We start from the raw sequence: 27136 nt of genomic DNA, 5'->3' as shown, positions 1-27136 counted from the left end.
TGTTCAACTATCAAATTGATTCCATGATTCTATGTCTCTGTGTCCCATTCAACTCCTGCCTGATTCAGATTGCAACATCTCCATTTTGCAACATGTGACGCTGGAACTCTGACACAGCTGGGGAGTTGGCTGGTTTGCATTGGCTGAGATACCACCCATCCCTGGTTCCCTGTTCCATTCAGCTGTTGGAACACCCTGGGTACTCACCTTGGGTTCAGGCACAGCTGTTGACACTCTTAAAAAGTGGGCTGTAAAAACGATGATGGGGCTCTGGCTTTCGATGCACTGTTCCTGATCATCTGGAATGTGTGCTAGTCAGTTTCCCCTGAGTTTTTACAAATCCCGAGCAATTTTAACAAGATCCGTAGCTCTGCGCAGAAAGGAAGTTGGAGTTCTCCAACCAAAACTTGTGTCTAAAGAACCAAAGGTGCTTTTTCAAAAGGCAACTGGCCTTTCTCGGTTTTTCCCCCCCCCTGAAAATGTTTTGCTTCTCATCCAAGAAGCTTCCTCAGTTCTTAGATGAGCAGCAAGGGAAAAAACTGAGAAAGTCCAGTTGCCTTTTAGAAAAATCACCTTTGGGAGAGCCATGATAAGGATGATTAAGAAACTCCACAGACTCATGTCCAAAACTGATTTTTCTTTTGGTCATTTCTTGTCCAGTAGCTCACCCATTCTGGATGATGAATAAAGTTTGATGGCTGAGTTTTGCCTAACCAAGTATTGCCTAACCAAGCCAATTCAGTTTCACTCCATAAATGATGGTTGCATTGTTTAATGTATTATGTGAATGGGATCTTAGGTCCTGCCAACCTTTCTCCATCACTCTAACCATAACACCCATCATCCCCCCCCCCCGGTTCAAGAAATGTGAAGGTGATGGTTTGCTGAAGAAAATTGGTCTCTCTTCTACAATGCAGAACAAATGCTGGCCTCTCGGGGTTTCACTCTTCAAATAACATGATGCCAGTGCAGAACTAACTAGGACTGGGTACCCCCAAACTAACTTAGATTCAACTAAGCCCTATAGATTTTAGTCCTTGGGTCCTACTGCTTCTTCCTGGTCTCCCTGGCTGACCCCCATCTTGAGTCTCGGGTTTCTTTCATTACAGTCGCCCCCATGATTTGCTTCCCAGGCCCACACTAACCAATTTACCAAATGGTGTGGGTTTTTTTTTCTGCAGAAACCAACAGCTGGAACAAACTCTTCCTTATTGTGCACCCGTTCTTTCTCAGGGTGTGTCTCTTTGCGGTGATCCAACGATGTTGGGAATTGCACCAGGCAGGTATTGCTGCTGTTGCAAAGCGGACTCTCACCAGAACTGCCTTCGCAAGGCATGAAAGGCTCCAGAACCAGCCCAGATGCACGAAGAACCCTGGATTGCACCACGTTGGCTTGGAAAAGATAATTACAGTGTCAGTGAAAAGGCTGCTGTTATATAATTGCTTGCCACGTTCATACCTGCAAACAATTCAGCAGCTAATTGCAGAAACTGGAGAGAGCTTAATGAGAGGAGTTCGCTAGAAAGGAGCCAAGCCCAGCCGCGAGTAATCAGACGTGGAATGCAGCCTGTCCATCTTGGAGAAATTGGAGAGAAAGCAGGAGCTGGGATGCCGGTGCGTCACCTGGACAGTCAGGTAACCTGAAGAGAGAGCAGGGATGACTTTGCAGCAAGAAATGCAGATTCCAGGTGGAGGAAAACCAAAGACCTGCAGACCTACAACCAAGGGTTTTGCAGCCAGCCAGCAATGCACAGAGGACTAATGTTACCAAGGATAACTCCAGCTGTGTTGGGATTGTGGTGGAGAAATGAGGCAGCCAGGTTAAATTTGAACTATGGAAAATCTACCAGTCATGCCCAGAGATTGATGTATCTGTCTGCTGCACTGTGCAGATAAAGGGGGGGGGGTTTCCCCAAAGAGCAGCTTTGCTGTGGGAGGTTAAAAGTACAGTAGCTGGGGGGGGGGAATACCTGTGCAATGTGCAGGAATGGGACAATTTTTCCCAGCTGCTTTGAAATTGCTCTTTGATATCTGCAAAATTACAAAGATATATCAGTGTGTGTCTGTGTGTGCATACCAATTTCCTACAAGTTTCTGCATGATTATATACTTGTGTGCAGGGTTGTTTTTTGCACATTTAGCACTGCAGACTTGTACATACTTTTATGGAATGTGCACTTTTGTATTTTTACAGGACTGTGTGTTGTCTTAATACTTGTTTGCATTCTGTGTCGGACTCCCACAAAGATGTCCTGGTGCATCGCGCAATGTGTTCTGTCCATGCCCATACAAAGATATTCTTACAGCATTCAGAATTTCTGCATATTTCTTGCATATTGTTGCTGTTTGGCTCTTCCTGGTGTATTTTGGAGAGGCAGACAAATGTACGGAACTTTGCCTGCCTTGTGGAATATGAGACTTGTGGGCCTTGCAAAATAAATGATTTGCACAAATGTGGCTGCTCTCAAATACACAAATATGGTGTGTCCCAGTGCACACATTCTTATTTGTGTGTGAGAGCCTTTTGCATATGTGTGTCTGTTGTGAGTTTGTGCAGCCATAGGAATCCACATGTCTATTTGGATTCTACTCTGCACAAATGGGTGAGTGTGCTTTGTGTCCATCTGTTGTTGCATCGTTTTTTTCTATCTGTGCACTTACGTACGTGCAAAATGAGCAGCCAACAAGCTGTACCCGGAAATAATTGTGCATGAATATGTTGTTGCTCATAGGACAAATTAATATTTTCCTATTTGAATATATGTTTGCTTTTCTACAAGAAAATCAGATCGGCCACATCGTATTCATAGGGAGTTGATTGTTTCTCATTCAGAGATACCTTTTACCCACAAAATGGCAGATCTTTTGGCCTCCTCTTTCCTTTTATCATAATTGCCCACTTAAATCCTGCTTTACTCATGGATGGAATCTGCAGCATCTCTCCTGGAAACCCAATGAAGTCGCGTCAGGATCCTCGGTTGCTGTTCCCCATTTGGCTTGTGCAGATGTGCAGAAATGACTCTGGCCATGGAGGTTATGGGCTCTCCACCTTGGGTGATGTTGAAGAGGAAGAAAAACCACCTCTCATAAATAGACTGCCCGGTTTTCATGCACATTGCAGAATTGGTTTATAATAATAATAGTAAAGTTGGAAGGGAGCTTGGAGGTCATCTAGTCCAACCCCCTGCTCAGGCAGGAAATCCTATACCATTTTGGAAAAATGGCTGTCCAGTCTCTTCTTAAAAACTTCCGGGGTTGGAGCATTCACCGTTTCTGGAGGCAGGTTGTTCCACTGGTTAATTGTTCTCACTGTTAGGAAGTTTCTCTTTAGTTCTAGGTTGCTTCTCTCCTTGATCAGTTTCCATCCGTTGCTTCTTGTCCTGCCTTCGGGCGCTTTGGAGAATAGCTTGACTCCCTCTTCTTTGGGGCAGCCCAATATCTATTGGAACGCTGCTATCATGTCCCCCCCTCATCCTTCTCTTCGTTAAACTAGACATACCCAATTCCAGCAGCCTTTCCTTATATGTTTTAGCCTCCAGTCCCCTAATCATCTTCATTGCTCTTCTCTGTACTCTTTCTAGAGTCTCAACATCTTTTTTACATCGCGGTGACCAAAACTGGATGCCGTATTCCAAGTGTGGCCTTACCAAGGCCTTGTAAAGTGGTATTAACACTTCACGTGATCTTGATTCTATCCCTCTGTTAATGCAGCCCAGCACTGTGTTGGCCTTTTTGGCAGCTGCAGCACACGGCTGGCTCATATTTAGGTGATTGTCCACTAGGACTCCGAGGTCCCTCTCACAGTTACTATTGAGCAAGGTACTCCCTATACTATACCTGTGCATTTGGTTTGTTCTGCTGTGGTTTGTTCTTCCTAACTCTATAATTCTAGGATACTGTGCTTCCAACAGCCCATCCCAAATAGCTTCCTTGGATTTATGAACCTTCAACCTTTTATGGCCAGTTTGCTGGGTCAAATTTATTGATTTAGCCTTGATAAAGGTCAGCCAGCTGGTTGGTGATAAGGTGTTTCCCCTTCTCCCTTAGATTTGCAAGCGATGGGATTTCTGGGAGCTACCTAAGAAAAGGTCCATACTGTTATATTTTGGATAGCTGCACTCAAGGGCAATTTTGTTCGGTCCTTGGGGGGGGGGAGGTTGTGGAATTCCTCCTGTCCTGAGCTTTCAGGTGTGTAGGAAGGCATTTCTCTACAAGGAATCTGGGGGATGAGTGGAGGCATAATATTAGTTTATACTCTGCAAGAAAATGAAAGCTAACTCCACAAATCTGACTGGAATTCAAGTAGAAGAATGACAAAATGGATCTAGGACAGCCATTACATAATATTCCACAACGGACTTCTCATTGTGAGTCTTTCTGTAACACCCAATGATGTGGCAATCCTGAGGAATGTTCTCCCCCTCTCTCTTATGCTTGCTGGACAGCCCAGAGAGTCACTTGTCCATGAAACTGCCTCCTCTTGTCCTCCCCCTCCCTCCCCTCCCCCCTCTTCCCTCCTCCCTGAGAGTAGCAGTCATAGACATGCTTTTGATGGGAGGGATTGGAAAACCACAAGGAGATGTCAACACCATCAAGCGGAGCTGTTCTCAGCACCATTAACAGAGAGGTCAACCACGTTAAGATGGGAGCTGCTCAAAAAAGTGAGCAGGGCTTCAAGGGTATGGGCAGGGCTCCATTTTGACTTATTTGACGCCTTCCCCTGCCTCTCACCCTTGTCTTTTAAGCTGCATTGAATTCAAGCTATTTCGACTCAAGGTCCTGTTATGGGTTGTGAGCAGGTGGCTTCTTCGTCTTATGTTGCTGCTATTAATAATGGTACAGTTGTGTAATCAAGCCAGCAGACTCAAAATTGACCCCAAGTTGGATTCTAGCAGTTGCAGCCATTTTTATAAAATAAGTGACATTCCTGTTTGTAGCATGCCCCATCAAGGCACAGCTCAACCCTAATCAAAATGAACAGTGAAAATGAACAAGCAATGAAAAAAGCAATGAAACGGTGTTCAGAATGACATGCAGCACTTGCAACCACAGTAAGAAGTTACACGTGGCCAAATCCTCCAAAATGACTCATGCTGAACATAGTCGTAATGCCCCAAGGATGAAATGAGGAGAGGGCCAGAAGCGTTTCCATCTTCATCATTTCAAAAGTCAGTGCAACTCATATGTATGGTTGGTGTCCTTTCAGTTGCACTTGAAGTCTCTGTGATGCTACCAGATTGCTTGCTGAAGTCCAGGAGAACATCTCAAGGCCAAAGCAAGTCCAGCTGTTGGATTTCAGCAGCTGCAACTCTTCTGATAAGGAGCATCTCAAAGCCTCATGGTATTCTCTATCGGGGTGGAAAAGTGGAGAGAACTCCAATTCTCCACTGATTGTCCTGAGAGACAAATCAGCTAAAGACACCATCAGCACATAGTTTTCTTTGGTACTTATCGAAGCTCTGAAGGCACCAACAGAAGCATTGATCTCGTTTCCTTCTCTAAAAATACCATTTTTACAAAACTGAGATTCTTAAGCCAGGTGGATGGGTTTAACTACGATAAGTGATCGTACCACTTTATACTGCACTATTAAAGACTTGGAATTCTGCCTCCAGTTCTGGTCACCACAATGCAAAAAAGACGCTAAAACTCTAGAAACAGTGCAGAGAAGAGCAATGAAGATGATAAAGGATATGGAGACCTCATTGTATGGAGATGGCATGAGAGCTGCCTCTCAGTCCTTAAGAGCCACTCTCAGATAAGGGATAATATTCTCCAAAGCACCTGAGGGCAGGGCAAAGAGGAATGGATGGAAACTCGCTAAAGAGAGTTCCAGTATGGAACTAAGGAGAAATTTCCTGGCAATGAGAAAAAAATTAATCAATGGAATAGCTTGTAGAAGTTGTGGATCATCCATCACTAGAGATTTTCAAGAAAAGATTGGACAACCATTTGTCCAAAATGATATGGAGTCTCCTGCTAGAGCAGGGGGCTGGACGTAGAGACCTCAATCCCTGAGATTCTATTCTATATTATTTTAATATCTCAGAATATCCCTGACAAAGTGTTGTTCCAGGGCATTCTGGAAAAGTTACAAGAGATGAAAGTCACACAGAGGCTTCTAGGAATAGTGTTCATTTCAGCTGGCTGACAGGAAGCGAGCCCCTGAGGTGGGACAAATGGAGGAAAAGATCCCTCACAAACAGGTGACCTGTTAGAGGACTTTTTGTCCAGACCCCTCTCCTCCCCCAGAGCTGTTTCTGGCTTCAGTACAATAAAACCCAGAAACTTGGTTTCTAGATCAAACTTAATGTTTATCCAGCTCTTACTTACCAGCTGCAGTCAATGAAACGCCACTGAGAGGTTTGTAAGAAAGGCACTGGATTTCAGTAAGGCATTTGACAAAGTAGACCACAATTTTCTTCTTGGTAACCTTAAAAAATGTGGAATAGACAGTATCACCTTCAGGTAGATTTGAAGCTGGCTGATAAATCACACTCAACATACGGTCCTAAGTGGAACTACATCTACATGGAGGGAAGTAAGCAGTGGGGTACCCCAAGGTTCTGTTTTAGGCCCAATCCTCTTCTACATCTTCATAAACAATTTAGAAACCCTTACTGTATTCCACTGGTATTGTCTCTAATAAGAATGATGCAGAGTTGCCAAAACATTGGGATGGTTCTCAACATGCCCAGCCCAATCAATATTTTCTTCGTGACCCAGGCGTGTTTTCTCAGGCCTCCAGTTCTGAAAAGTACAGATAAGGGAGAATCATATCAAACTCATGAGCCAGGAATTTCAAAGGTAAGTGCAAATGTTGATATTGGAAAGTGGTGACATCACGTTACACTCATCTCATTGCAACTTTGCAAATGCTGGAAACGCACATCTAATTATTCAACTTGTCACCGGCTCAAAGCTTTCTTCTCCATTAACCAATTTGTCATTTTTTACAAAGCAGAACAGAGAAAGTCCATCAAATAGACTATGATTCAAGGAGTTCCTGGCTTTTACTTTGTCTGTTTTTCAATGTTTTGCAAATATTCCTTCAGGGTCTACAGAGAGCAACTATGGTGTCATATTCACTGATGGACCAAACCAGGAAACTGATGCTATTAAGAAAGCTAAAACTACCGTTATTGAGACTAGTTGACGGTGTTATATCAGAATCCTAAAAGTCTGATTGCACTGGGTTAGTAAATTAGGAAGCCCTCTGAGTTGCTTTGAAATGTTATCTGGCCATTCTACTGTTAAAAAAAATGCTTCAGCCTCTTTTGCTCAGACAAAGTTCCTACATACGTCCATCAAAGTCATTGTAAGTAGTCTCTATAGGGTATTCCCCATATGGTGACATAACCACATGAGTTTCAAACTAAGATGGAGCTCTGATTTTTATGGTTAAGCTCAGCACGGTTGCCCATGGCTCTTTAGGAAATTTAAGGATTTCTACCCTGACAGCCAAGGTGAGACCAGAAGGAACAAGATTTAGTCCTCCATGGACAGCATCTTGATGTTCCACCTAGCCTGGTTATCTGAGATGATTCACGAATGCTAAATTGGGGCTGAAACTATTCATTGTGCAAAAAATGTGGAGCCAAACAAATGAAAATGTAGGTAGTCCTTGAATCATAACTGCGTTGGGACTGTAACTTCCATTGCTAAGAGATATGGTGTTGAATGAGTAGAGTAATGGACGGTTTTTTGACCTTTTTTTTGCTGTGGCCGTTAAGCAAATCATGCAGCTATTAAGCAAATCCGGCTTCCCTCATTAGTTTTGCTTGTCAGAAGCCCCCTGGGAAGATCAGAAACAGCAATCACGTGACCCTGGGTTTGCTGTAATCATTGTAAATACATGTCGGTGGCCAAACACCCAAATTCTGATCATGTGACGTGGGAGGTGCTGTGAAAGTCATGAGTGCGAGGACCCATCAAAAGTCACTTTTCCCAGGGCCCTTCTAACATTAAAATGATGCAAAACAAATCATCCACTGAAGTGAGCTACATGATATGAGAGATACATCGATACGAAAAAGTTATCATCCACAGGTTGGTCAACAGTCAAGAAATGCCTTCTCCAATTTTCCAACCCTCCCATCCATTGGAGCTAGCTCAGACCTGCCTGCTAAATTCCTTAGTAATACAATTGAAATGTAATCTTAACAACTGTAAACATCTGATTAAGGTCAGGAAGGGTGCTTGACATGTCGAGGGCACCCAGATGTTTTCATGGAATGGAGTGGTGCTTCAGACAGATTTCATACATTCCAAGACTTCTTTGCATTCCTGGTTTCACTCAGGGCAAAAGACAGCCCAGGAAAGCTCTCTCCAAGCTTGAAGCATCCTTCAAATATGTTGGGAATAAGCTAATTCCCAGAATCAGAATAGATCTGGAAGGGACCTTGGAGGTCTTCTAGTCCAACCCCCTGCTCAAGCAAGACACCCGATGCAATTTAAGACAAGTGGCTGTCCAATCTTTTCTTAAAAACTTCCAGCAATGAAGCACCCACAACATCTGAAGGCAAGCCGTTCCACTGGTTAATTGTTCTCACTATTAGGAAGTTTCTCCTTAATTCCAGGTTGCTTCTCTCCTTGAGGAGTTTCCATCATTGCTTCTTGTCTTGCCTTCTGATCTTTCTAAAAGATTGATTGACCCCCTTCTTCTTTGTGGCAGCCCCTCAAATACTGGAAGACTGCGATCATGTCACCCTAGTCCTTCTTTTCTCTAGACTGGCCATACCCAATTCCTGCAACCTTTCTTCATATGTTTTTGTCTCCAAGCCTTTAATCATCTTAGTTGATTTGTCAGTGGGGAATTCTGGGAGTTGCAGTCTTAGCACATCTACATGGGGGAAGGCTAGTCTGCGAGAGGAACGAGCATTAGGAAGCCATTCCTAGCAAATGCACTGAGTTGTCGGGACAGCAGAAAAAAGAAAGAAAGAAATGAGGACAATAGTCGTGAAATCCCCATTTATCCAGGACATGAACTTACAGAAGATTATTTTTTACTTTCCTGTTAGCAGAAGTCTTCCCAAATATTTCCCACTATTTTTTTGCTAGACAAGCCTCCAGCACCTGTCAGAGAACAACGTGATTGTTATAGAATAGATGATATAAAATGGTGACTGGCTTTTAAAACAAAGGTTGCCACTGCCATTATTTACAATAGTTTTTTTTTTCTTTTAAAGAAGCATTCGATATTTAGGAGGAAGAAAAAGCAACTGCACTACAGCTATTGAGTACAGTTGAGTTTCACTCATTTCTGAGGTACTTTTCTTCGCCTTTAAATTAAAAATTCAATTAAAGGGTTCACTTGGTTTCTCTGCTTGCTTGTTGTCAGCATCCAACGAAACACTAAGCCGGCATTCATCAGAAATATTCATATTCAGTAAAACTTACATCATATACATGATGAATAAACCACCATGAACTGGATTTGTTTCATGTGTCAGTCAGAAATCATGGTTTACAAACTACTACGACTGGATCCGCAGAACAGTGATCCAAAACCGGATCACAGAATGGAGAATTTTGAGAAGGCCTCTGGACATCGCAGTAGATCCTCAATACCTGACATTAAACATTTTTGATTGAACTTTAGAGATCCCAGGATGGGGCCCGTTGATAGATGATCATGTGAAAAGTCTTTGCTTCCGAGGGTGAGGCCAGGCTTTCAAGGGTAGAAGAGAATTGTTCGTGTCCAGGCAAGATTAGATCGCAAATTAACCGCCTGCCTAGAACTTGTTCTGTGTGTTTTGTTGCCAGTTTTCACCCTTCCCTCTAAATAGTCCCTCAAGATACTTACCTGGCTCTGCCCAGCTTCGGCTCATTAGTGGGTGTGTGAAGGTTGTCAGATCCACCAGCTAAATCGGATGATGCTTCTAAGTCTCCCACGACTAAATGGACCACAGCCAAAAATATCTGGCAAGGAATGCTGGAACCATTAAGTCATCTGCTCCTGATCTGGTCCTTCAGTGTGAAATATATAGATGACCACAATAGCTCTTTGTGGCATAAGGTCCCCCAATACCTTAGGACTACAACTCCTGCAATTCTCGGCAAAAACAACCTTTATGCATGTTGGCTGGAAGTTGGCAGTTGCAATCCCAGGACCTCTGCTAGGTACAGATTTGAGAAGATGCTGTTTTATGGTGCCTTAGCCACTTCTGCTCCAATCCCAATTTAGAGCTCTAAAAACACAGGTACTTTGGGCCCCTGGTCCATCAAGCTTTACACTACTTTCCCAGCCTTTCCTGGCCATGCTAGGATATAATGGGAAAAAGGAATAACCTTGAGGAACAGGAGGAAGAACCATTACAAAACAAGGGCCAGATAAAAGAAAACCAAGAAATGTAATCCAAGGAAGCTTCTTAAACAAGACCCTCTCTACTTCTTACAAAGGCAAAGAGTGGGAGGAAGCATATTCAGACTTGCAAGATTCTGTTCCTGTAATTTTATAATAAAAGTAGTGTTAGCATTTATAACTTTGGTTTCCTAGTCTGGTCTATCTTGCAGGGCTGATATAGGAATTCTACCTGGGACTTGTAGAGAAATAATTATTAAATAGTTTTGCTGCCTTGAGTGTGTGTATACATACAGAGATCAGGATAAAATCTCCATCTCCTTCTCTCTTCTCCTTCTCCCTTCTCCTTCCTTCCCCTTCCTCCTTCCTTCCCCTTCTCCCTTCTCTCTCTTCTTCTCCTTCTCCTCCACTGCAAATTGTTTAAGGCCCTTGTAGACAAAATGGACGCAGGTGCCCCTCCAGAGACAGAAAAGGTTTGCTCTCCATACCATCCAAGAACCACCAGGCTTCACAGAGGAAGATCCAAACTCAAAAGGAGGAGGAACTGCCTGGCTGAGTTTTGTTCCACCTCTATTCTTAGACATTAGCCTTTTCGTGCCTCTATTAAATAAATGGCTGTCTATTCTGGGGATGGACACAAATAGCCCTTCAAAAATTTTCCCGTTGAATTTCTGGATGGAGAAAGTGAGGAAACCATTTCTCAGACTTATCCTAGGGCATGGAGAATTACACCACCAATGGGTCAAAGACGGGACTTTAACTTGATACAACAAGGGCACCATTACTGAAAAGGCTAGACGAGCCTCCAGCACTGAACTGGACTGAACTGTGGAGTCCTTGGTGCTCTCTGAGGCTGATTGTTTGCAGATGTTTCATTGTCCAGCTAGGTAATGTCTTCTGCAGACAAACTACCAAGCTCACAAAGCACCAACAACTCCACATTTCTTCTTGTCTGAAGCATCCTCAGATAGAGTCAAAGAGAGCAAATGATGAAATGAGGGTTGTGCAGTCATGATCCAAGCTCCACCCTTTTCGTTCCTAAGTGGCATGCGTGAAAGATGCAGAACGTCTGGCATAACATCGTCACATTTTTTAAAAAACTTATTTTGACAAACCGTCAAATCCTACGGAGATCTCTCTCCTCAAAACTTTTCCTGGGCTGAATGGACGTAAGGAAAGCCAGGGAGTCTGGACCCAGGAAGGACAGAGGGTGTTCATTCCTAACCTTGGTCACCTTCTCACTACTTAGGTGCAAGGAGACCAGTCCTGAGAACTTCTCCAGACGTTTCTTCACCTTTAGGAAAGAAAACATTGAGAGCCAATTGCATTCTTATCAAATTGAATGAGAACAAGTAGGGGGGAAAACCCCCACAGGATTTGTTTGCCTGCTCTAATTTATAACCACAATATAATGGATGACAACATAACTATCTAATTATTATTACAACATGGCATTGGGGAAGCCTTAACCTAAACTGCCCCTACAGTTCCTAGGAATGCAAGTGTGATGGGAATGCTACAGATGTTGACAACACATTCCGCAATATGTACTTCACATACATCATTTTAATAACCTCTCATGCAACCTTGTAAAGTCATATGATGAATATGGATGTTTTTGCCCACATATTGTTCAGCTGAAACAAATTAAAATAATACTCCAACTTGATACCCTTGAAATGTGTTGATCTTCAATTTTCAAATTTTCAATCCAGTATTTTAATTAATTAGATGTTCTCTGCCAAATATTTGCCTGGTGGATTCTGTATGTTCCTGATTGATCATCTGGTTAATATGTAGGCTAATATTGTTTCTCACCCCAATATTTGTGCTGAGTAACATGGGCATCTCTTAGAAACAACAATGACCTCATATATATTATGATGTTATATTATGGTTCATCACACACTCAGCCAGATGTTCACACTGGATTTAGTGTTTTTATCCACCTTTCTAGTCCTTCCCAAGGACTTGGGATAGTGTATTATGGTGTGTCCTGGTGTTAGAAGTATCATCACAGAATGTAAGCTGTTCTGAATAAAGCTACTTTTTGCAATTGACTGATGGCGAATTTGTCAATGCTGGTAGTGTTCAAATGGTGCTCCAGATGCTTTGGGATTGCACTCAAAATGCCTATGACTATTGGTACTCCCTTTGTTTTCTTTTGTGACAGTCATTCTACTTCTATTTGCAGTTCCTTCTCTTCTGTTCTGCATTTAGAAGAGAAGGATCTGGAGAAGTTTGTTATTGTTATTGTTATTTAGATTTATTAAGGCAGCCTGACTCCAAAATGACTTGAGTGGCTTGCAAAATATCTAATATATAATTGAAGTACAGTGAAAAACATAACGTTGCTCCAATTACTTTGATTCTTCTAATACAGATAGTCCTCAGCTGACAGCCATTCATTTAATGACCGTTGAAGTTACAATAAGGCTTTTCACACTTAACGACAATTGCAGCAGCTCCGTGGTCATGTGATCAAAATTTCAGGGCTGGGCACTGTTCTAGGGTCACCATCTGTAACCTTCCCAGCCAGCTGCCAACAAGCAAAGTTAATGGGGGAAGCCAGATTCGCTTAAGGACCTCATTATTCACTTAGTAACTATGGCAAAAAGATTGTGAAATGGGGCACAGCTTACTTAACAACTGCCTTGCTTGGCAACAAAAATGTGGGGTCATTTGCAGTCGTACGTTGAAGTCTACCTGCCTAGGCTGGGTCAGCACAGCAAGCTTCACTTGAGGCCTTTCTGTGTTCTGTGTTCAGTTTCCCCATGACCAGAATTCCCATCCCATCCTTCCTCCTTGATTAAAGTCAAAGTATTATGGCACCTGCTGCCATCTCACCAGGCTCTCCACCTCTGTTGATGTCAGGGCACCTTGGCGCCATTCCATTCTGCTTCTTGTTTTTGTTTTCCTTCCGTGTTGCAAAACCAACCTAGGGAGACTTTGCTGAGGACCAGGAGAAGGACTCTGGATGCTGGATGCTGGGTTTCGCACTCTCCTCCTTGTCATAGAGTGGTACTAAGGGTTGTGGGGGAAAAAAAAGCCACCAATACATAATTAATATATATTATTATTAATAATCATACCTCCAAATCACAAGACATTGGCTTTATTCTCATTCTCCCCCTCTGCAGTTTAAATATAAAGTATAAAAGACTAAAAAGAGATTTTCGTAGACATCCCAGCCTTTGAACTACCCAAGGAGCTGAAACAGCAAAGTTTCGCTGTCGGACAAGCTTCCACACCAGCCGCCTTTCTTCCCTTTCGCTTCGCCACCGTACCGCCAGCGAGGCATTTTCAAAAACAAACAAGGATTGGAAGGGAAACAATAGGAAAAGAACGCAACTCTGGAGAATTCATCAAAAAAAGGTGCTGGAATTCCGTTCTGGTGTGTTCTATGACCGAAAAAAAAGTCCTGGTTAATCCTATTATGTCCTAAAAATCATGTGTTTAGAGTTTGGGTGGAGTCTTTGTCTTTCTAATATCATCAGCTCCAAGTTGTGGGGGGCAACTTTTCTGAATAGGATGGTCAAATCTAGCTTTCTATAGAGCTGGCCTCTGACTGGGGGAGAGGGGCTGGGGCTGGTTTCTGGGGGCTGGAATAATAATAATAATAAAGTTGGAAGGGGCCTTAGAGGTCATCTAGTCCAACCCCCTGCTCAGGCAGGAAACCCTATACCATTTCAGACAAATAGTTGTCCAATCTCATCTTAAAAACTTCCAGTGTTGGAGCATTCACCATTTCTGTCTTTTAAGATTTTCTTTCTCCATTGCTGTATTCCTTTGGGAAATATAATATTCTGCTTTTTAACATTCCCCAAAATATTTCTTTCTCTGGGGTGTGTGCGTGCTGTCCTCCTACACTTCAATTAAATGTTCTGGCTACAAAACAGAAAACCCAAACCACTCATTCTGAGATTTCTTTTTTAAAAAAGTAATTTTTATTCATTTCTATTAAAATCCACACGGGCTCTTATTTGAGATAATATCTGACACATCAAGTCCTTGAAAGAATGGAAGTTCTTCCAACATTGCCACCAAACTGCAATTTCTATAATTACAGTAATTATAGGTTAAAGAAATTTAATCTATATTTAATCTATAGGAAGTAGTTACCTGAAAAAAAAAATCAATTTGCCGAGCTGACCAAAACTGCTTGTTACCTCATGGCTAGGTCCAGATAATTCATCTTGGGAAAGAAACAGAAGTGGTGTCTCAGTCCCAGGCTAGTTTTCAGTCTGGACTAGTTTTAAGTTGGTTTTGACTTGTTTGGCTTTTGCAAATCAGCCACAGTCAGCTAAACGCTGCCACCCAAATGGGCCTGGTCAGTTAACTACCTTTTAATTTGATTTTTCATTAATTAAATTTATTGACTCCCCGCAACTCTAAGAATTTAATTGAAATTGAAATTTAATTCAATTTAAATGTAATTAAAAAAAACAAAAATAATTTTTAACTTGATTTTTATCCTAAAAGGGCTTTTTCCAAAAGGCAGCTGGAATTTCTTGGGGCGTTTTTTTCCTTTGAAAACACTTTGCTTCTCACTCAAGAAGCTTCTTTATTTCTAACTTTCAAAGAAAGTTTTCAAAGAAAAAAACTCAAGAAAGTCGAGTTGCCTTTTTTAAAAAAAACCTTTTGGACAACCATGACCTGGATGGTTGAGAATCTCCATAGATATCTTGATCGTACCTTTCTTTTTGGTCAACTCAAGCAGTGGACGTTCCTAATGCTCCCCCTCATATTTTGCTCAGTAAGGTTGAGAGATCCAAACCTCCTAGCTGGCTTTTATGCCTATGAGAGGACAAGAATTCACAGCTTCCCAATTTCTAGCCCAGTTTTTCTCCAATTTAACTACTTTAAAATATCTGAACTTTAACGCCCAGAATTCCCAGTCTCCCTGGAATTCTGGGAGTTGAAGTCCAGACATTTTAAAGTTGCCAAGATTGAGAAATTCTGTTCTAGCCCTACACTTGTAAATTGGTTGTCTTTTCTTGCCCATCCTTGCTACTTGTTCAATGGGAAGTCCTCAGCCCTCTATAAATGGTGGGCTTTTGCATTCACTCACCCTCCAAATTTGAATCTATTCCAATTTTTTAATAGACTAACTTTTGTTAGGAAGAGGGCCACAAAGACATGAAAGTTTTAGGAGAGTAAGAAGGGATGATGGATTTGCTCATAATATTCAAGAAATGATGGATAATATTATTGGAAGGTCTGCCTGTTGAAACGCTATTGATGGAATTATATAAACCACTTGAATTTAATCATTTTCTGTGTTTTCTTTTTATTGCTTTATAGAATTTATAGATCACTTAAATTGAAAACCCTCCAAGTGTTGTTCCCACAAGCAACAATACTGTAATATTCTGATCATTAACTACCTGTATATACTGTACCTATTAAAGCATTTACATAGCACCAATTATCCAAATTCACTGACAACATAATTGGCCTTCTGGAACAACTAGGGTTTTGTAAGACTGTGCAAGTAGGAGTTAGTTCTGCTGCAGGAAGCATGCTATGAAATGGATCACTTCCATGGTCCTACAGCCCATCTCTTGATTAGGTGGAAACCATCAGCAGATATCCTGCATTTGCTGGGAATGGACAGGTGGTCCTTCAAGGTTATTCAGAGTAGGAAAGAGACGCAATCAGAAGACTGATGATGATGATGATGATATCCATTCAGTCATGTCTGACTCTGGGAGAATCTATGAGCTAGGTTTCTCCATAGCTTCCAATCTTTCATGACTTTTTTGAGTTGTTCTATGCTCTGGTTGGTGTCAGCTTTGATGGCGTCCAGCCACCATGTTCTTTCGCAGCTTGGTTTCCTTTGACCACTAACTTTTCCAAACATCATTGCTTTCTTCAGTGAATTCCCTTGCATGACGTGGCCAAAATAAGTGAGATACAGTTTGGTGATTTTGCCTTCCAGTGACATGTCTGGTGTTATGTGCTCCAACATTTGCTTGATGGTCACCTTTGTTGTCCAAGGAATACGGAGGAGACTTCTCCAGTTCAAATGAGTCAATCTTCCTGCTGTCAAGTTTCAAAGCACAGTTTTGCTGGTGTGACAAATATTGTTTCTCAGCTTACCAATGAACTTGGGGGGAGGGGAGAGGTTTGGAATGCAGACTTCAAAGATTAAGAAGCCAGACCATGAGACTCAAGGACGTTACACCAGGTGTCTGGCCAGACCTAGAGATGCTTTCTCATAACAATATTGAGTATGGTTTGACAGCCAGCTACAGATCTATCTGGTGATGATGTTGTCTATTCCACCTTTTTCTAGCTTACCAAGGAGTAGATTATGGTCTACTTTATCAAATGCTTTACTGAAGTCTAACTATACTACATCCACAGTATTTCACTGGTCGACTAGTTTAGTCATTTTGTTGAAGAATGAAATAAGATTGGTTTGGCATGATCTGTTTTTAAAAAACCCATGCTGGCTACTAGTTATAACTTTGTTTGCTTCTAGTTGTTTGCAGATCTGTTTTTCGATTATCTTTTCTAGGATCTTCCCAGGTATTGATATTAAACTGATTGGTCTGTAGTTTCCTGGGTCCATTTTTTTCCCTTTCTTGTAGATGGGAACCACACCAGCTCTTTTCCAATCCTCAGGTATTTCCCCGATGCTCCAGGATTTTTGAAAGATGTGGTGCAGTGGTTCTGAGATAACATCTGCCAGCTCCTTCAGAACTCTGGGATGTAATATGTCAGGTCCTGGTGATTTATATTTGTCAAGGTTGGACAGGTGTTCTCTTACCATTTTCTTGCTTATATTAATTTTTTGTTTCTAATTTGTCTTTTGCAGTGGTTTTTTGGGTATGTTGGGCTATAGTTTCTTTTTGTGTGAAGACTGATGTAAAGTATGAGTTAAGATGCTTTCTGCTTTCTCCCTTTTGCCTGTTATTTCCTTGCCATCTTCTCTCTTTAGTGGACTTACAGTTTGCTTGACTTTTTTCTTGTTGCATCCGATTGTTGGCCTTGGGGCTACCATAACGGTTTGGTCTGACCTCATCTCGATGATGGCAAAACGTATTTCCGAGTACATAACTCGAATAAATCATCCCCTGCTGGAGTCCAATGAGACAGAACAAGCAGCAATGTGTTAATGAAAAGGTAGACAGACCTGAGCAGATTTTGGCCAAGTGACTCTGGAAGTCCGAACTTCACAGATGCTCCACCCAGGTTCTCCTCCCCAAAGCAGCTACTTCTTGTTTCGGCACTTGATGCAATCAAAATTAGTTTCGCCTACCTCAAGTAATTACAAAGGGAGATGATTTGCTGTTATAATGACGCTTAATCCTTGTAAAATCAATGGGTGGTGAAGGTCTCCTTGATCAATGATGCTAGTTGCTAATTCAGCCAAGTGACCGCATGGCCAAGGAGAAAGAAAGAGGAGCAAAGTAAAGAAGGAGTAAAGCGAAGGAGTAAAGTTTGTATCTGAAACATTATAAGAAGGGAAGCTGCAGACAAGAAATTATTTCCTTTATGTTTAAAAAAGGGGGGGGAGAGGAGAGGAGGGGAGGGGAGGGAAGGGAAAGGAAACTGATGGTGGTGGTTTTGCCTTCATTCTTTCATTCCTGAACATGTATTATGTGCTTTGGGTTGTACTGTATAGTTTGTAAACACGTCCTCATGTCTTGCCCATCAGCCTCTTGGGAAAAACAGATCCTCTCTCCTTCTGGTAAATGTTTGACTTACCAGTCCAGCATTGCAAGCTGATTTTTCTCAACAAACCTCATCTCAGTCTTTTTAATTCAGTTTCCTGGGGGGTAGTCCATATTGCCCCAAACTGTATTGTGGATTTATTTATTTATGCCATGTATCGGCTACCTCAACCCTCGTGGACCCAGACCATTTAGAGATGTCAAAATAACAGCAACAACAAATAGTACGATTATAAATTCAATAACTCAAGAAAGTGACAAAATATATGTGGGCTTGTGTGCCTGGGTGTATTATACATACAGTATATCCTTCTTTTATAGAGCATATAATTTCTCTGGCAGCCTCCCACAAAGAGAACCGATAGTATCAGCATTTAAATATCAGGTGATCAGAAGCATGCAGTACCTATATTATCTGAAAGAACAAACCTTAAAACACTCCAGCTAAATAATAGTTCTGGGCAGAGAGATCCACCCATCTTTCCCTGCCTGTTTGCATTTCATTTCATGGAAGAAAATTAATGAAAAACTTAGGAGGAGGGGAGAGGGGAAGGGGGAGAGAAGTTATGGATCAACTCATCACTGGAGAATTTAAAAAAAAGAGTGGACAACTATTTGTCCCGAATGGTATAAGGTCTCCTTCTTGACAGGGGGTTGGACTAGAAGATCTCCAAGGATCCTTCTAGCCCAGGGGTGGGCAACCTTGGCTCTTTTATGACTGGTGGACTTCAACTCCCAGAATTCCTGAGCCAGCCATGCTGAGGGGACAGGGAGAGGTTTCCAAGCTGAGCCATGCTGGCTCAGGAATTCTGGGAGTTGAAGTCCAGGAGTCATGAAGGGGCCAAGATTGCCTACCCCTGGACTAGCCCTATGAGTCTTTCTACTATTTTCACAGGGATCATGGTGATTTCCAGCTTGTCTTTCATTGCACAACCCCTTCCTCAAGCAACTTAAAGTCCGTTGACCATCCTGTCTTCAAATGAAGACCTAAGCAGATAAATTGTCGCTAGAACTTTATAACCTTCCCCTTGTTGGTCCAGTTTCTCTTCTCTTAATTTGATGTAGAATCTTAAAAGACCATTTATGTCTGGTTCTAGAGAAACCGATTTTTGAGGGAAAATAGTGCTAAAAGACACACTGGTCATGTGCCCCCTAAAGTAAGAAAGTAAGGCACGTGACTATATATAACAACTATGCCAAACCTGGAGCAAAATAAGATATTGCCACATTTATTGTGACCTGAGAAATAACATGATATTCTTTTCCTCTTGAAAAGGCAAAGAAAAGAAACAAAAAAACCTTGTTGTTTTATAGAAATAGAGGAATAGATCTATCCCTCTGAAAATCTTTATGCAGAAATAAATAGTTTTGAACTCCAGAATTTGTTCTGAGGATCAGAACTAATTGTAATATATGGCTGTGAAAGTTGGAAGGACAACAACAACAACAAAATACCTTTGAGTTGCAGTGCTGGAGAGCATGGCTGAGGACAGATCATAAGAAGGATGAATCGTTCAAGATTAGATGACGTAAAACCAGGTTTTGCACTGGAGTGGCTGATAATGATGCTAAAACCTAAATGTTTTAGGCAAATGATGAGCAGAGAAGGGCCTTGAGGAAGAGCCTGATAGCTTGAAACTGAAAGGCATCACAAAGGAGGCCGACAGAAGACAAGGTGGCGACATCCCATCATGAATGGTGCAAAGCAGCAGCTTGTAAGATCTCTAGAGGCCACTAATGATAGACTGTCCTCACAAAATTATGTCCATCAGGTCACAGTGAGTTGGGAGCAACTGAAACTCTTAACGATTACAACCAGAATCAAATAGACTCTTCTCATTCTCCCACTCAGATGTCTTGTTCTAGTTATCCAAGATTTTTTTACATTAATTCACATACTGACCAAATGCGTGGGAAGTGAAATGTGCCAATGGAAAGTGACCCCTACTCCCTAACGTCGCATTCTCAAATCAAATCAGTTGCTAAGCGTCGTAAGCGTGAAAAGTGGTCATAAGTGACTTTTTTCAATGCTGTTGCAACTTCGAACGGTCACTAAATGAACTGTTGTAAGTGGAGGACGACCTGTACTAACTGACAAAAGAAGACAATATCGGGAGGCTTCTGTGAGAAAGTGATTGGAGGGACTGGAGGCAACCCAGCAATCTTCCTCTAAGCTTCAACCGTGGACCTGGAGTTGTGTGGGTGAGTGACATTAAGATCAGGACAAGCCGACATGTTTCAGTTCCTGCTCTGTATTTTTAGAGTCAACATATGGAGCAGAATGAAGAGGCTGGTTTGAATGTCACCAACTATTATTATAGTGCTAAGCAGGAAGGGGAGGTGGATCTGGTAGACATCAAGACTCTGCTAGGACGTGCTAAGAGTCCACAGTAGCGCAAAATTCAATCTAGGGATTTCCCCGGCAATATTTTTACCCATTGATGACATCACCAGCCCTCATGCAAACTCCCTATTTTAGTGTGTGTGCGTGTACGTGTTTATAAAGCTTGGGAAAACGCACCTTCTGTGCGAGGCCTGCTAGTTGATAGCTGAGCAGTGGTTTGGGCTGACAACTCTCCACCCTCCTGGACACTAAGTAGTCATTACAGAAAGAAATAGGTATTTATGTCTCCACTTTGATCATAGAGAAACCAAAGTCATTATGAGGTTTTGCAAAGAGTTGTCATTCGCCCACAGCTCTCGGCAACCCAGTTCAAGGCCAAAGAAGGAGATCCAACCTCACGTTCTTCTCCAGATGGGTCGGAAAGGCAACCGCCAAAACCTCTACCTGTGCTTTCTTACAAAGCAGCCTCACCTGAGAAAAGGGGGTGGGGGTCCTTTCTGAAGGAATATACATATGTAAGGTCCCAAAGACAGCAATATTTCCCGCCGTCTGCTGAAGGCAAATCCCATAGGAAAAACAAATATATTGATCTTTTTGTCTAAAGCAGGGCTCTCCAAACTTAGCAACTTTAAGACTCTCCAAACTTCGCAGCTCCCCAGCATGGCTGTCTGTCTGGAATTCTATTTATATATTTCTCCACAGGAATATCCCTTGAAAGTGAAAGCACAAAGACATCACACTTTCCCGACATGACCTATCTGAGGGACAGGTGTCCGTTTCAGCTCCCACCCATTCTTTTCCTGCATCCGACATCAACGTAATTTTTACCTCATTTTTTCCCCCTCTTAACAGTCCACCAGAATGGGAAAGTAGCAAATCTGAACTATGGTAATGATACTTGGGATTATATTAGAATTGTTTAATTTTAGTGCCTTGGGAGAAAAGCCTTGATGTAACTTCATATGAAATATTGAATGATTTTAAGAATGGAATTGCCTCAATCTCCATTCCTCCCTGTTTGGGAAGGGGAAGGAAAGGGAAGGAAGAGAAAAAAAGAGAGAGAAAAGGGAAAAAATAGAAGGAGAGATCAGAAGGGGAAGAGAGGAGAGGAGAGGAGAGGAGAGGAGAGGAGGGAAGGAAAAGGAAAAGTAATTACAAATGTGAGAAGTTTTATATCCAAATATATTTGATTCTTTATACTGTTTCCATCTTCCCTTAAAATATTAACAGAATCCACAATGGTCTGAGAATCAGTGTTTCCAAGTTAATCCGATTAGCAAACTTCCTCAAACTCCCGAAATAAGTTACCCAGACCTAATCTACATATCAAAGGATAGGGTCTGCAAACACAATAGAGTTAATTAAATTAGGTCTCCCAGTAGAACTGTATGTTCAAAGAATACACACTCACATGCACACACACAAACATACACACTCGCCCCTCGGCATGTAGACACTCTATAAAAGTCTGCCACTGGACCCCATTTCTCTGCAGCTGCCCCTAAAGGCAAACTCTTTTGCTTTTAGGAATAAATCTTTCCTCACAGCTGTCTGGATCTCATTTTCATTGATTCTTGTGTGACCCCAGCTCTAGTTGGAACCCCAAATCATTCTTCTGACACAGACCTCTCCTCAATTTCCAGCTAAAGTATTGAAAGTGCTGTGGAATTTCCTTTCCCTTCATTAAAAAAATGCTGATCAATTTGACAGAATATGGAATGTGTGTACGAAAACCCGCCATTATGAGGTGTTTGCTCCGTGAGGCGGCAATCCTTAGCCAAGTCCTGTGAAAATCCCATTCCAGAGACTTACATATTTTAAGAGAGGATGTGGACAGTGTCACTTTCTGTGGAAACTGAGGGCAGATCGGCAGCTCCTGCATCTGCTCAGGCAAGAATCTAGTCAGGATTTCGAAGTTGACACCCCAAAATCCTGTTTAAAAATGCCCTGTGCTCCTTAATGACTACAGCCAGAGTTTCAGAGAGATTTATCTGGCAGGCATCACACCCACTCAGCAGAGAAGCAGCAGTTGGGCATTGTAGGAAGAGCGCTTAGTTTACTCTGTGGAGGCCAAAAATCAGGACTCTGGGATCTCTTTCTGAGAGCAACTATTTTTTTTTATTATAATTAGTTCATGAAAGTTTAGGCCTTTCAATAAAATTGGTTATTGAGATAAGGTGCTACCAGACTCAACTCGCCGCAGGCAACTTGATGCGGCCACTCGCCACGCACAACTCGCCTTGGGACAAGAGTTACACTAATACCGAAGAAATGGTGGAATAGAATCATGAAAGAAAGGATGCCAAAGGAGGGACGAAATAAAATGTGAATGACCAAAAATAAAATATTTTTTTTAAATTACTTTAAATAGTTAAATTGAATTGTTGAATTGTCCCGCAGTGATTGGCCATGGCAAGTTAGCCATAGCAAATTGCCCCATTTCTTTTCCTGATTTGTGATCACCTTTGGCAAAGTTCCTTCCTGAATGCTGAGCAACACAATTCCAGATCCAAAATGCTGCAAGGCCTGGATGCTTCAGTTTGGATTCTTCTTCCCTAACATACCGGTACATCGATTGTTTGAAATGTCTCAAATTGGTTAATCTCAATTTCCCATTTTTATTTTTTATTTTTTTGCAGATATGTCATGTTCAGTTTTTCAAATTCAACCTTTTTACATAAAAAAAGGTTTGGATTGAAACATTCATAAGTTTTATAATCTATCGCTCCAAAGATGCATATTTTTCTTCCTGTGGACCCAGTTATTTCTGAAGTCTTGTCATACACGCTTATGTACACATATGTGATTTTCATGATATTCATTCCTATACATTCTTTTCTCAAATAAACCTTGTTGGCAAAACCTGTTACAAAATGTGATTAAGAATGAAGTTTTGTACATTGATTTGAAAATGAAAAATTAATTCCTATTTCAATGCAAACCGAATCAATTTCTCATTCATCCCTCAAATTCAAAGAAAGTTCTTTAAATATGGATCAGGGTACGTGTATGTGTGAGGAGTGAGTATTCAAGTTAACGTCTGCGAAAGATTTTAAAATCCAATGTTGAAAATGTCAGACAAAATTAGGAAACAAAACGCTAAGCAACATCTGCATTTTATATTTCTGATTTTACAGAGGGTATACCTTGACCTCAAGAACTTTATAATTATCGTCCAAGAGCCATAATCACTTTCTCTTGAATGATAATTATAAATGAAGCTATATATACCTAAGCTTGCAAGCATTCCCACTGGTAATTCCCCCAAATTACTGCAGCATTAGTGGGAGCCTCAGCATACAGTAATTATCTGCAGTATAGACTGAATAAGCATATACAACCTAATTCATCCTTCTGATAATACTCTGAATGCTAATGGGATTATGAAAGGACTTGTCAAATTATGGCAGAACATCTGCTTTCCTTATTAATAATAATACTAGCTTGGTATTCAGTTCACAAGGAAACAGAATCTATAAATACACATTTGCTTGCCTGTTTGAAAATATATTAAACCTGCCCCAGTCATAACAGACTGCAATCAGTAAAAATAGAGAGAAAATTAAATTGGCACTAAAGGGAATTAAAAGCAACTGTGTCCAACTAAAATCACAATAAATAAAAGAGCAGAACAGAAATACGGAAGAACAGTTGCAGGAATTGGGGATGTCTACTTTGATGAAGAGACGGACTAGGGATAACATGATAGCAGTCTTCCAATATCTCAGGGGTTGTCACAAAGAAGAGGGAATCAAGCCATTCTCCAAAGCATCTGAAGGCAGAGCAAGAAGCAATGGATGGAAAATAATCAGGAGAGAAACAACCTTGAGGATTAAGGAGAAATTTCCTGACATAACAATTAACCTGTGGAACAAACTGCTTCCAGAAGTTGTGAATGCTCCAACACTGGAAGTTTTAAAGATGAGATTGGACAACTATTTGTCTGAAATGGTATAAAGTTTCCTGCCTGAGCAGGGGGTTGGACTAGAAGACCTCCAAGGTCCCTTCCAACTCTGTTATTCTATTCTAAACCTATGCATTCCTATACATTTTTCCCACAGGTGTGCAAGGCACAATGCATTTGACTGCATCACCTGATGGCCCGCCAACATAGGCTTCCCTGGGCACTTAGACAGGTAAGGCTGCTAGGTGGGCAACCTACGCCTGTTTAGGAGTATCACTTTAAATCCCACACCCAGGAAAAGTAGAGAGTACTATGCTGCCTTGGAGATCCTAATGCCATTTGTTTTATTTCTTAACTAGAACTTATCTCACCAACTACTCATTAGATCTCCGGTAGGTAGGCAGGTAGATAAGTCGATAAGAGGTAGGCAGGTAGATGTTTAAGCTGAACAAACCAAGGTATTAGGCCTAAAATTAGACTCAGCAATGAATGGTCCACCTCTTCAAGTGGAAACCATAACAATAGTAGAATTACATAGCCCAAAAAGGAAGGAAGAAGCAAATGTTACAACTCTACACAAAATCCCATGCCAAGATCACCCACGTCCCCAACCATCATTTGAATCTTCTCCTTCCCAACAACGTCCCAAGGTACTATTTACTCCTACTTGTAGCTCATTTATTCAGGTGTTTCCATCTAGATCAGACTCAGCATTATCAGAATCTTGGTTGCCCAGTTTCCTCAGCTATCGCTGTTTAAGTTTGTAGTGCTAATCTGCTGCCTCCATAAATGATGGAGAACTAACTTTCTCAGCCTCCTGAACCAATGAATGATGCAAGGTTGTCCACACTCAGAAACCAAGATTTAACTCACGAATGAAGGACACGTGTATGTGACCCAGGATAATGTTGCAGGATCCAATTTGGGTCAGTCAACGGTACCAGAGCTTCAGTCTTCCGAGTTTTTGGACGTGTGCTGGACCCATCCTCAGGAAACGTCTCTCTAAGACTAAACCGCTGGTGACTGACCCAGATTGGATCCTGCAAGATTTAACTCAGTTTCGAAGGACTGCAAGGTGGTTCATTTGGTCTGCAAGCATTGCAATCCCTACCAGGAATTGCCTGATAAAGTAACTTTGCCATACAGATGGCAATGCTGCTGATCGGTGGCATTAACTTTTTAAAAACCAAGAAACTGTGTGACAAATTGTGTTATTTTCTGAACAGTTTGAATCCATCCCTCATTCCGGATGATTATCTCAGCAGTCAAACTGTTAGATTTGGTGAGGACATTGTGAGACCGGTAGTCCGTCCACCTACGCAGCGTCATTAAGGTCCCCTATGATTCTTTGGTTTCCTAAGCGCCTACGTTTCGGGCTATAATGACTAAATAAAAAGAACCACAAGATCTTTTCTTAAAATATATTGGTGGGGGGAAGTGGGTGGTGGCTGCTGGATTGTCATCGAGACTGTAGTCCTGCCCACACCCACCTGTGGCCCTAATCTTGAATATATCTAGGAACAGGCTTTTAAACTTGTCTGGGAATCCATCCTGTAGTCTTTCTTTCCCTGATGACATTCCTGTTAATAAATGCCAAAAATGCCTGGGAGATTTGCCATTTGTTGTTTTGGGGTTTTCTCCCTTGGATGGCACATTTTGTTCAAAGCAACTTTATTAAGTGTGAAAAGAAAAAGATAAAATACAAATTAACAATAAGGAAAAAAACATATTAAGGGGGGAAGAGATCAAAGGATGAAAATTGTTAAAGAGAGAAAAGAAAGAAAAAGAAAAGAAATACAAGAAGGATGACTTCTGACTATCTTCAGGACAGATACAAATATATAACAAAGTCTTCATGGATGTGATGGTTGGTTAACATGCTCTAATATAATGCTACTATGTGGAGTTAGACCTTTTATGTTGCTTACCATGGTGAGCAGTGATGGTACAGTGGTTAAAAGCAGCATTGCAGGCTGACTCTGCCCCTATCAGGAGTTCGATCCTGACCGGCTCAAGGTTGACTCGGCCTTCCGTCCTTCTGAGGTCGCTAAAATAAGGACCCAGACTGTTGGGAGAGCAATATGCTGACTCTGTAAACTGCTTAGAGAGGACTATCAAGTGAGGCTATATAAGTCTTAAAGGTTAGTGCTATTACTGTCTGGTACAGTCCTTCACTTAAAGTTCAGCTTTGATGAAGTTCTATTAGGGTATGAATAGCTAGGAACCTTAGCAGGAAGGGTCAAAACAGGTAAGATGATTGACACATGGCTATAAGCCAAAGGGACAGGACTTGTCTCTTTTGATCCTCCCACTGCCAAAGATCCCAGCTGCATTTGGCACAATGTGTATCCATCCCACACAAGCAGGACATCGAAAACCTGAGCGGGTAGGTGAATAATTGAGTAGAACCTAGAGAAGAGTTGAAAGGTTCTCCAGATGTGGGTTCTGTGCACAGATGTGGGTTGTTCTCTCTCCCTTTCTTATTTTGCGTCCTTCTTTATTCAATGAATGAATGAATGAATGAATGCGTGGGTGGGTGGGTTGAGCGAGCTACTGACCTAGCCACCTGTTTTCCATGGTTAATTTAATGCTGGCAAACGTAATTCCTTCAGTTTCCCGAATTCAGACAGTGCACTTAGCACCCAATGCAGTGGAATTGCCCAATGCACTTGAATAGAACATGGCTAGTTGATGCTTCAGAGTATTGTGCAAATGCTGTCAAGATTAAATCACAATGCTTCGGAATAATAAAAGCATATACAGTACAGCACCTTACTTCAGTAAATTCTTGGGGCCAGATTAACCAGTTTTTCAGGTATAAATAATTCAACAGATTCTGCTTAATGCTTATCGTGATTAACCTCAGTATTAAAAATATTTAATTAAGTTAGTGAAACTGGACA

The 27136-nt window shown here is 41.6% G+C and overlaps 2 long non-coding RNA genes across 3 annotated transcripts in view; one reads left to right on the top strand and one right to left on the bottom strand.

Moving 5' to 3' along the window:
- The first annotated feature begins 880 nt into the window (after positions 1 to 880).
- LOC120299351 overlaps positions 881 to 27136 on the top strand; it is a 39363-nt gene continuing 13107 nt past the window's right edge. The window contains exon 1 of the long non-coding RNA XR_005554400.1: positions 881 to 1635. This is a non-coding gene — a long non-coding RNA (uncharacterized LOC120299351). The remainder of the gene's footprint in view (positions 1636 to 27136) is intronic.
- Positions 1647 to 12358, bottom strand: LOC120299350. 2 transcript variants are annotated; one of them, XR_005554399.1, is made up of 3 exons: positions 11419 to 12358; positions 6334 to 6750; positions 1647 to 3049 (listed from the first exon to the last, which is right to left on the bottom strand). It is a non-coding gene; the product is annotated as an uncharacterized LOC120299350 (long non-coding RNA). The 2 variants fall into 2 exon arrangements; XR_005554398.1 differs by lacking the exon at positions 1647 to 3049 and having other exon boundaries at positions 5875 to 6433; positions 6622 to 6750.

The sequence above is a fragment of the Crotalus tigris genome, unplaced genomic scaffold (assembly GCF_016545835.1).
Source record: "Crotalus tigris isolate CLP2741 ecotype Arizona unplaced genomic scaffold, ASM1654583v1 scf7180000024293.1627790, whole genome shotgun sequence".
In the NCBI taxonomy this organism is placed as follows: domain Eukaryota; kingdom Metazoa; phylum Chordata; class Lepidosauria; order Squamata; family Viperidae; genus Crotalus; species Crotalus tigris.
Note: the sequence above shows the minus strand (reverse complement) of the source record. Positions and strands in the feature narration are given on the sequence as shown.